The 10,489-nt window shown below is 39.9% G+C and overlaps 1 protein-coding gene across 35 annotated transcripts in view; it reads left to right on the top strand.

The window, feature by feature from the left end:
• Nucleotides 1-10,489, top strand: part of LPAR1 (lysophosphatidic acid receptor 1) — a 352,881-nt gene that overhangs the window by 256,604 nt on the left and 85,788 nt on the right. For 28 of the 35 annotated variants that reach the window (XM_049636698.1, XM_049636689.1, XM_049636671.1 and 25 more), the window contains one exon: nt 5,598-5,838. The exons of 5 other annotated variants lie outside the window; for them this stretch is intronic. The gene's annotated coding sequence lies outside the window, so the exon portion shown is untranslated. Of the gene's footprint in view, nt 1-5,597; nt 6,461-6,721; nt 6,753-10,489 lie in introns of all 35 variants that reach the window. 2 more of the 35 variants (XM_049636510.1, XM_049636482.1) reach the window with 2 other exon arrangements.

Below are 10,489 nucleotides of genomic sequence, written 5' to 3'. Positions count from 1 at the left end.
GCTTAACTGACTGCGCCACCCAGGCGCCCCGGTGTATGATCCTTTTAATGTGCCGTTGAATTGGGTTTGCTAACATTTTGAGAATTTTTTCACCTGTGTTTATCAGGGATATTGGCTTATGTGCTTTTGTAGTGTCCTTACATGGCTTTGGTATCTGGGTAATGTTGGCCTTGTAAGATGAGTTTGGGAGTACAGTTTTTTTGGAAGTGTTTGGGAAGGATTGGCACTCATTCTTTTCTCAGTGTTTGGTAGAATTCATCAGCAAAACTATCTAGTCCTGGCCTTTTCTTTGTAGGGAGGTTTTTGATTACTGTTGCTATTTCCTTGCTCACGTTGGGTCTGCTCAAATTTTCTACTTCTTTATGATTCCATCTTGGTAGGTTGCATGTTTCTAGGAATACATCTGTTTCTTCTAGATTGTCCAATTTGTTGGCATATAATCATTCAAACTTATGACTCCTGTTCTTATAGAACCTTCTGCAAGCTGGATGAAACTCGTTTGGAGATGGATAGGGTCCAGAAACTATGTAAGTGATGGAATATCTGCCCTTTGCTTTGAAATAAGCTCATCTGAGAACCTCTCCCAGCTCTGGGTCCCTGTCTCCTTTGTATTTTCCTGCATATAGTGGGTGTACTACAATTGTCAGTATCCTGGTTGTAGAAGAGTTAATGTTTTCCATTACCAGGCACTGACATAGGCAGTAGGGGAAATCTGGTTCATTTTGTTTCAAAATACACCATACCTCAAATAAGTACAAACAGCTGCAATGCGGGATTGGGGCCAAAAGAAATCAGTGTGGTGCTACAGACTCCAGCTGAGAGGAGTTCATGTAACATGGATCTGAGATCAGGCTCCAAAACGAAACCATCAGGCCCCAGCAGGAGAAGAGTCCTTGCTTGTCATCCCGGTCGCCTCCACAGCCACCACTCAAACAGGGATGGCTCTTGAGAGAGGTGACCGTTTCCTCTTCCCTCTGGAGCCGCTCCTTTGCCGTGGACTGAGCACACCACACTCAGTTTCCGGGAGCCCAGAACCACAGTAGGGTAAAATGAAGAAATCTTGGAACACAAAGGATTTATAGATATGCCTGCTTATTTTATCTCCATGACTTGGCTGAAAACAGCAACCACACTAACCCCGGCCCTACAGCACACTCCTTCCTTTTTAAGCCCTAGGAAATTCTTGGTCAGGTAGAAACTGCAGCCGCCGAGTCTGGTTGGTTGTTTTTCCTTCTCCCAGATTTTTCAGGTAACATCAGTTTAGCAAAACCGTTTTTCTTTTTCTGCTTCCTTTTATACCAGAATTCTCTTTTAAATTTTATGCTGCTTTCTCTTCTCTTTGGCTTAGCCATACAATACCTTTCTACATTAATGAGACTTGTTCTGAATGACACTCTCCATTCTTTACATATTTGGATTTCCCCCTGTGATGTTTCTGGACAAGTAGGACAGCATTTTTCAGGCTGATGGTTAGATGGTCAGAAGTCTTTCAAGTGGTATCTCACAGCTGTTTTTAGGTCTCCAGCTGGTTTTTAGGTCACATCTCAGGCATTGGGGTTTTGCGGCTACTTTGTGGTTTTATTATCTCGTTGCAGTTTATGAAAAAGGCTTCTTTTCCTTTCCATTTTCTGCTGCTTTCGTGATAAACAGCTTCACAAATAATTTTTTAAAGATATCCACTGTCACACTTAAAACCCTTTCATAAAAGGACAAGAGTTAGACTACCACTCATGTAAGTTAGGGAGGGGCCCTTTTTTGTTTGTTTGTTTTCATAGTTACTAAATCATTGTGAACTGAGCAGGACCATTTAATTCCCTTTGCTTCACATTCCTGATTTCTTCAACAGAGATGATAATACTTGAAATGTTACTCATAAAATTGTATTAATGAACGAGGCCAGCGTTTCCTCACTGACCTCTCAAGTTGGCAGAAACACCTTCGTGAATTCTCAGGAAAGGAAGGTATTTACATATCCTCAGCCCAGCTGGGAATAATTCACGCTGTAGCACAATAGCAGTGTTCTCGAGGTTTCCCTCTATACTTACTGTTCTAAAGAAGTCTGTTTTAAAGAGATATTGCCAGGAGGGACTTCGCTGAGGGAAAGTGGTGTATGTGGAGGGCAGGAAAGGAAATTAAATTAAGCGCCTCATTTTTCCCATGGCAAAGTAGATAACTGGTATTGTATTCAACGGCCTTTATTTTTTTCCCCTCCTCAAAACTTTGGGCAGGATGTCTAAGTCTAGACTTAGGACGTACAGGGTTTTTTTTTTTTTTTTTTTTTTTTTTTTTTTTCTTTTCCCCAAAGGTAACTTACCTCTAGTTTAATTAGAAATTAGTGAAGGAAACTAGGTTTCTTATTTGGCTCTTGGAAATTCGAAAATAAATAACACGTTCGTATTTTTGAATAGCACGTTGTGGGCCAAACAGCATCTGGAAGCGATTATTCTTGCTGGTAGGCAGAAGAAATTTCATAATCCACCATCTTCAAAGAACGTGGTCCCTTGTCACATTTTCCCTATATCCTGGACACAGAAGACGTCTTAAGGCCACATTGCTGGGATATCTGCCTGTTTCTTTGCTTTGTGTTGCATGTAAATGTATCTCTTTGATACTATAACTTCTTTCGCTTTGAAAATAAAGCAAAGCTTGGTGGTATGATGCTGCCTGCACTGTTTGCTGTGGTCCAGACTTCTCCTTTTTCAAAAGACCTATTTGACTTTTGGCATCGTGCCTCTTCTACTCAGCCATTTGTCTGAGACGTCTTTTCCTGTCTTCTCTAAAATCAGGCGCATGTGTGTCTGGGGTAGTCATGTAATTTGTAACAATGACTCCTGACCAGATTAAATTTTGAAAAATTCAATTTCTTCTCGGGCGTGTCTATTTGTATGTTAAACGGTGACACAGGAACACTTCCTTCCAATTAAACACATTTTCTTTTCTATGGCGGGGCTTCTGCTGCTCCTGCTTCCCCCACCTCCCCCCCACCTCCCTTTCAGACTTACAGAAAAGTTGCAAATAGAGTACAGAAGTACGAAGGGAACTTTTATCTCACTGAGTCAGTTAAGAGTGAATTGCTGACATGATGCCTTAACACCTCAAATACTTTATATTTCCCTGCATACAAAGATGTTCTTCATGTAGTCACAAAACCACCATCAAAATTAGGAAACGAACATCATCATTATCATTATATGTCAGCTGATTTTCAGATCGCTCCGAATTTTCCCCAGGTTGTCTCAATAAGATCCTTTAAAGCAAAGGATCCAATCCTGAATCTTGGTTTGTATTAGTTTCTCATGTCTCTTTTTCGTGTCCTTTAACATGGAACAGTTTCTTGGTGTTTTTCCCCCTTTTGTGACCTGATCTTTTAGAGGTTATAGGAAAGTTATTTTGTAGCATGTCGCTTGGGTTGGGTTGGAACCGTGTATCCTTCTGATTAGGTTCAGATTTTGAAACTTGGACAGGAGTGTCACAGAAGTGATGCTCTGTTCTTCTTATCGGGTCCTGTGAGGCGGCACATGTCAATTTATTTCAATTTCCCGTGATGTTCACTTTGATGACTTGATTAAGGTGGTGTCTTCCAGACTTCTCCACTACAAAGTTACGGATTTTCCTTTGTAATTAATGAGAATCTTGTGGGAAAGTTTTTGGGTCTATGTAAATATCTCATTTCTTGCCAATCCTCTATTAGTTTATTTATATTAAAATGAACTCATTATTTCTATTTTATTTAAAAGGTTATAAATTTAACCTTTAAAGGGTTATAAATCTGTTATTGTCATTTATTTTGAAGCTTAAAATTTTTATTTTGGGTCGGGAGGGTGCCCTTCAAGCAAATTTCCTTGTTCTTTTAACATGTGCCCATGATTCTTAGAGTGCTGTCTTATTTTCTGGCAAAACAGGATATTCTGAGTGATCAGTACCACCTCAGGGCTTAATAAATATATATGTATTATCTTTGTATGCTTTTCAAAATGGGAGGATATATAGATATATAATTTCAATACAATTTAATTTTTATGGTATAAAAATTGTATATATTTGTATCATATAAAGTTAAATCGTATGTAAACATTGTTTTCATAACTTGATTGGCAAGTATTGTAGTACTGAGTGTTTAGATTGTTTCTGAAATTTGCCATTTGTATATGATAGTCCATTAAGTATCCTTGTAGCAAAATCTTTGCCCTTAGTATTAATTCTTTACACGGTATAAATTCCTAGATGCCCCCATTGACAGTAACTTTTGCTGTTACAAACTGTTATTCTGGGCGGAATCACTTTTCTTATCATAGCCATAGACTTGTATATTCTGGCCAGCTGTTTGGATACTTTGCCCCCTCTCCGATTTACTCTCTTTTCTTCCCTTTTTCCCTTCCCCTCACCTCCACTAATATGAATATGTATGCTCCCATTCCTTCTAAGCCTTTTGGGAATTCTGATTTTAGAAACATGCACTTGCTCTTAGAAGAAAATATCTTCTGTCTCCTCCATTGGCTGTATTTTGTGGAGTCCAGCTTGGCCCGAGGCTTGGTTATAGAGGTTGTAATTCTCCTTGTCTTGAAACTTACATACTGTGAATACTCCAGCTTGGCGCAGAGGCTCTCTCCTGAAACATTCCTCAGTAAAATTTATCTGTGCTATGCTTCAGGGTATTTCCTCCCTTGGATGCAAATCCTAAATCCCATTAGTCTTTGCACTAGTGTGGATGTTCTATACAAATGACTGAGGGTCCTGGTGTGAGATAGCAAGACCAAGAGCTTAGACATCGTGGGCGTTGGGCTGTGGAAAGAAACAGGGTAGCAATAAGTCTGTCCCTTATCCAGGGCGCCTGGGTGGCTCAGTCGGTTGAGTGTCTGACTTCAGCTCAGGTCACGATCTCACAGACTGTGAGTTCGAACCCCGCGTCGGGCTCTGGTCTGATGGCTCAGAGCCTGGAGCCTGCTTCCAGTTCTGTGTCTCCCTCTCTCTCTGCCCCTCCCCCGTTCATGCTCTGTCTCTCTCTGTCTCAAAAATAAATAAACGTTAAAAAAAAAAAATTAAGTCTGTCCCTTATCCAAAGACAAATTTGTCCTACCTCTCAAGAGGATTTTCTTAGTCTTTTTAGTTGACTTTTCTTCCTTCATTTCCATCCCTTCTCTCCCTGCTCTCTCGTGATTGAACACACTCACTTACCATTTTTCTCTAACTCTGAAGTCTGTAATTCTAGCTCATTCCTGATCCACTATTACTAAACTACCCCCCCTCTCCCATTTTCCAAGAATAGGACACAAACTAGCTTGAGTTTGAGACTATATACAGAGTATGGCCAACACATCTCTCGCCTTAGTAGTGACAACGATTCTGAGATTTTTCTGCTAATTGTGTTCTGACAATTCCTGGTTCTTTTGACACATTTCAGGATAGTGTCCCTCCCAGTCAAGAACACTGTTCACAAGTGAAAACTGTATGCCACTATATAGCATTTGAAATCAGCACGGTGCGTTTTTTAAAATAATTTTGGGCCAGTCTCTTCAATATGTAGAATACTGGACTCTGAACTGATAAGATCCATGTAAAATAGGGCAATTGTGATGCTTTTGTTTCTCCTCCTGCAGGCAGCGTGTATTCCTTCCTTGGAATGCGTCAGCTGAGTGCCATATGGAAAGAATGATAGACTTTTAGGCCAAATGTAGAATGAAAGGTCTGATTGAAAAGCTGGAGAAGCAAATGGAAAAACTGATCCTATATGTAGGAAAAGACTTCAGAACACGAAATATATTGTCTTCAGTGAATATATTGAAGCAAGATCTTGGGCCTGATACTTTGAAGAGGAGAGGAGAGTTTCTGCTGCCACAGGTAGAGATGTATTTTAAAACAAAACATGAGGAAATGATTTGGTTTCTTAAGTGCTTTTCTGATTTCTTTGTTCTAACTCTGCATGCGAAGCAGATGGACTGAGAGTGATCACAGCTTTCTTCGTCCCAGCTGGACCATTTGCCTCACTGGTTTTATGGGAAGCAGTGGTAAGGATAGAAAGTTCAGATAAAAAACATAGCATGGCCCCATAGGCACCCTTTATAGGCGTTTTGAGGCTGAAATTCTCCTTTTATTGACTTTAGAAATAAGACAGTATTGATTGACTCTCAAAAGGTGAAGAATGTTTTCCTTTTTCTTGTGATTTTCTGGAGTTTTTTATTATGGTTTATATGCATTTCAGTTTATATTCATTCCAGTTTATATGCCTTTCAATTATGTAGCTTTTCTTTTAATAGTTTTAATAACTCCATTTTTTTTTTTTTTGGTCCTGTTATGGTCACAGGTATTCTGTGTTGACACGGACACCGCTTATGCTGACTCTCCTGAGCACATTATTTTGATGTTTCACATGATTGGTTGCATTATGTCATCAAGTGGATTTTTCAGGGTGAAATAGATCCTGATTCCATTGAATAAGAGTGCCTTGTTCTTGCTGTTGCAAGTAAATGACGGTTTGGGTGAACGCATGCTTTTTGAGTCATCCTATATTTCTGACAAAATCATGAAAGTTGTTACCATCTTGTCTTTCTTGTGGCCAGGGTGGGTCACAAGAGAAGGTGAGCCACCAATGGGTGGCTACGTCCAGTCCATTTTTGCCCCCTGTGATTTGATTCTTTTTCATCAATTGGATTTTTTTTTTTAAATGGGAATTCTTTTAACTCTTGCAGTCTACTAACTTAACAAACTTGTGTTTTGATTGTAGGTAACACACTTCATATTTTTCCTGGAATGTGGTGAGCTCCTCCCCCCCCCCCCCCCCCCGCTTTTTAATTGTGGTCACCTATATATATAACATAAAATTTACTATCTTAACCATTTTCAAGTTTAGGTAGTGTTTAAGTATATTCACATTGTTGACAGATCTCCAGAACTCTTTTCATCTTGCAAAACTGAAACTCGGTACCCGTTAAACAACAAGTACCATTCCCTCCTCTCCTAGACCCTGGTAACCACCCTTCCACTCTATTCCCTCTATGAATTTGACTACTCTAGGTCTAGGAACCACTATTCCCTCTATGAATTTGACTACTCTAGGTGTCTCATATAAGTGGAATCACAAAGGACTTGTCTTTTTGTTACTGGCTTATTTCACTTAGCATAATGCCCTCAAGGTTTATCCATGTTGTAATATGTGTCAGAATTTTCTTCTTTTTTAAGGCTGAATACTATTTCATGGTATTTCTATACCACACTGTTCATCCATTCACTTGTTGATGGATCCTTGAGTTGCTTCCACTTTTTAGCTATTGTGAATAATATTGCTACGAACATGGGTGAACCAGTATCTCTTTAAGACCCTGTTTTCAGTTCTTTTTTTTTTAATTTTTTTTTTAATTTTTTTAATGTTTTTATTTACTTTTGAGACAGAGAGAGACAAAGCATGAGCAGGGGAGGGGCAGAGATAGAGGGAGACACAGAATCCAAAGCAGGCTTCAGGCTCTGAGCTGTCAGCACAGAGCCCAACGTGGGGCTCGAACTCACGGACTGCAAGATCATGACCCGAGCCAAAGTCGGATGCCCAACCGACTGAGCCACCCAGGTGCCCTGATTCCTTTTTTTTTTTTTTAATGTTTTATTGATTTTTGAGAGAGCACAAGTGGGGAAGGGGCAGAGAGAGAGGGACAGAGGATCTGAAGAGGGCTCTGCACTAACAGCAGCAAGCCCGATGGGGGGCTTGAACTCACAAACTGCATGATCATGACCTGAGCTGGAGTCGGACACTCAACTGACTGAGCTTCCTGGACGCCCTCAACTTTTGGTTATATATCCAGAAGTGGAATTGCTGGGTCATATGAGAATTCCATGTTTAACTTTTTGAGGAACCACCATCCTGAGCTGAGCCATTTTACCAGCAGCACATACAGTATCATCAGCAGTAAAATAAAGGCTCCAATTTCTTCACATCCCTGCTAATACTTATTTTCTGCTGTTTTGGTAGCAGTCATTCTAACGGATGTGAGGTGGTATCTTGTAGTTTTGATTTGCTTTCCCTCATTATTCAGATGTTGACTGTATTGGCCTGTGTCTTTTGGCCATTTGTATATGGAGAAATGTTCAAGTTTTTTATTCATGTTTTAATTGGGTTGTTGGATTTTTTTTGTTGAGTTGTATTGTAGGAGTTCTTTATGTATTCTGGATATTAACCCCTTTTTAGATTTAGGATTTGCAATATTTTCTCCCATTCCGTGGACTGTATTTTTACTTTTTTTTTTAATGTTTATTTTTGAGAGAGTGTTAGTGGGGGAGGGGCAGAGAGCGAAGGAGACAGCAGATCTGAAGCAGGCTCTGTGATGTTAGCGCAGAGCCCAACGCGGGGCTCGAACTCACAAACCGTGAGATCATGACCTGGGCCAAAGTCAGAAGCTTAACCAACTGAGCCACCCAGGCGTCCCTGTATTGTCACTTTTTGTTTTTGTCCTTTGCACAGAAGTTTTAAATTTTGATTTAGTCTGTCTCATCTGTTTTTTGTGGTGAGCTCTTTAAGTCTACGAATTTAACATCTTTCAAGAAAAGTTTGCTTTTATTGTGAAATCACTGTTGTGCCATTTGTCCTTCTCAGATATACCAATTATCCTTAAATTGGATCTCTACTTTCAGTGCTCCCTGGCCATAACGTCTAAGGAGTCTAGTAAATTCTATTATTATAAGTGCGTGTGATTTTTCTCAAGCTCATCTTCCATGGCGTCAACTTGATTTTCTGTAGTGGCATTTCTGCCTGCTGTAGTTTTAAACTTACAGTGTCAGCGGTGATATTATTTTTCTTCTTCTTATTTTTTTTGCTTTTTTTTAAAGTTACACATGGTTGCGTTTTTTTTTTTTTTTTTAATGTTTATTTATTTTGAGAAACACAGAGAATAAGCGGGGCAGGGGCAGAGAGAGAAAGAGGGAGAGAGAATCCCAAGCAGGCTCTGTGCTGTCAGTGCAGAGCCTGACGCGGGGCTTGATCCCATGACCATGAGATCATGACCTGAGCCGAAATCAAGAGTTGAACACTTAACTGACCGAGCCACCCAGGTGCCCCTAAAGTTTTACATGTTTGTGATGTAAAGTATCAAGCAGCTGTATGAGGCTTGCTCAAGAAAAGGAACTCCTTTCTCCCTACCATTTTACCCTTGCCATAGCTAGCATTTTTAATTATTTTAGTTACTTTGTTCAGTATTTGCATTGCACCTCCGAGATTTTTTACTTCTACTTTTTGACATATCAGTTTTAAATACTTATATATATCCCACGTGGAAGATGTGCCTTACACATATTCCCATCTATACCTCTCCATCCTAATATAGTTAGGTCGTGATTTTGATTAGGCCACTACTCAGTGTTAATGCCATCATGACCTTGTTAATGTTAATAGTTGAGCCATCTAGAATTTTAGAAAAAGAGTCCTTTTTCCTCTTCTGCAAATTCTTACAAGAGGAAAAAAGTTTTAATCATTCTTTTTATATTTACTTAGTCTTCTGTGTGCTTAGCATTCTGTGTACTCATTCAGTCCTAAAATCTGTCAGTTCTAGAAGTCTCCTCTCAATAGATCCAGGTGGACAGTTATTCCATCAAGGCTGCTTTTTGAGTCCTATTACCTGTCATCCATTTATGCCAGAAATTCCTTTTGTTTTACACTCCTATTCCTGTATTACATGCCTTTCTTTTTCTCATTTTCCTCCCTGTTTTGCCAAAGAACATCCTCCAATAGAATTGGAGGTTGTAAATCACTTGCCTCATTGTCTTCTAGCTTCCTGGTTGCTGTTGAGAAGTCCAAAGACTTTCTGATCCCTAATTCTTTGTTTATGAGCCTCCCTCACCAACCCTCCCCCTCCCCCCCCCCCCCCAATTTCTGATTGGTCACAGGATTTTTTTTCTATCCCTACTGTTTAAAAAGTTTCCATGATGGTGTGCTTAATGTGGGCATATTAAAATCAGGTGGGCAGATAGGCAGGCACTCAGTAGACCCTAACAGTCAACAAACTTAAGACTTTCTACTTTAGGTAATGTTTCCAGGTATGTGACCCTCCCCTCCCCCACCCCTCCCCACCCTGTTTCCTTTATTCTTTCATTCTGGAATTGCTTTCGATTTAGCCTTTGGATCTCCTGGGCTGCTCCTCTACCATTTTCCTTCTTACTGTTCTCTTTTCCTTTGTTTTTTGCTCTACATTTTGGGCAAGTTTCTTAACTTGATATTCCAATCCTTCTACTACTGCATTTTGAATTAGCAGTTTCTAAGTATCCTGCTTTTGTTTCAGTGGGTGCAATGTCATCTTTCTGATGTTACTACTGCTAAATGTTTTCATCTGCTCAGATTCGAGAGCAGAGTCTTAGTCCTTAGGTGATACAAGCCTGGCTTCAGATGGTGGTTAGCTTTGGTAGGGGGAATAAATACTAAGACAAGCTATAGCTCTGACCTCCCTATATCACATCTTCTTGTTCCTCCAGGTTTGAGGTTCAGAGTTTTTTTCTGCTTGGTTTCTGCCAGACT

The sequence above is a fragment of the Panthera uncia genome, chromosome D4 (assembly GCF_023721935.1).
Source record: "Panthera uncia isolate 11264 chromosome D4, Puncia_PCG_1.0, whole genome shotgun sequence".
Lineage (NCBI taxonomy): Eukaryota > Metazoa > Chordata > Mammalia > Carnivora > Felidae > Panthera > Panthera uncia.
This window is presented reverse-complemented; position numbering and strand designations above follow the sequence as displayed.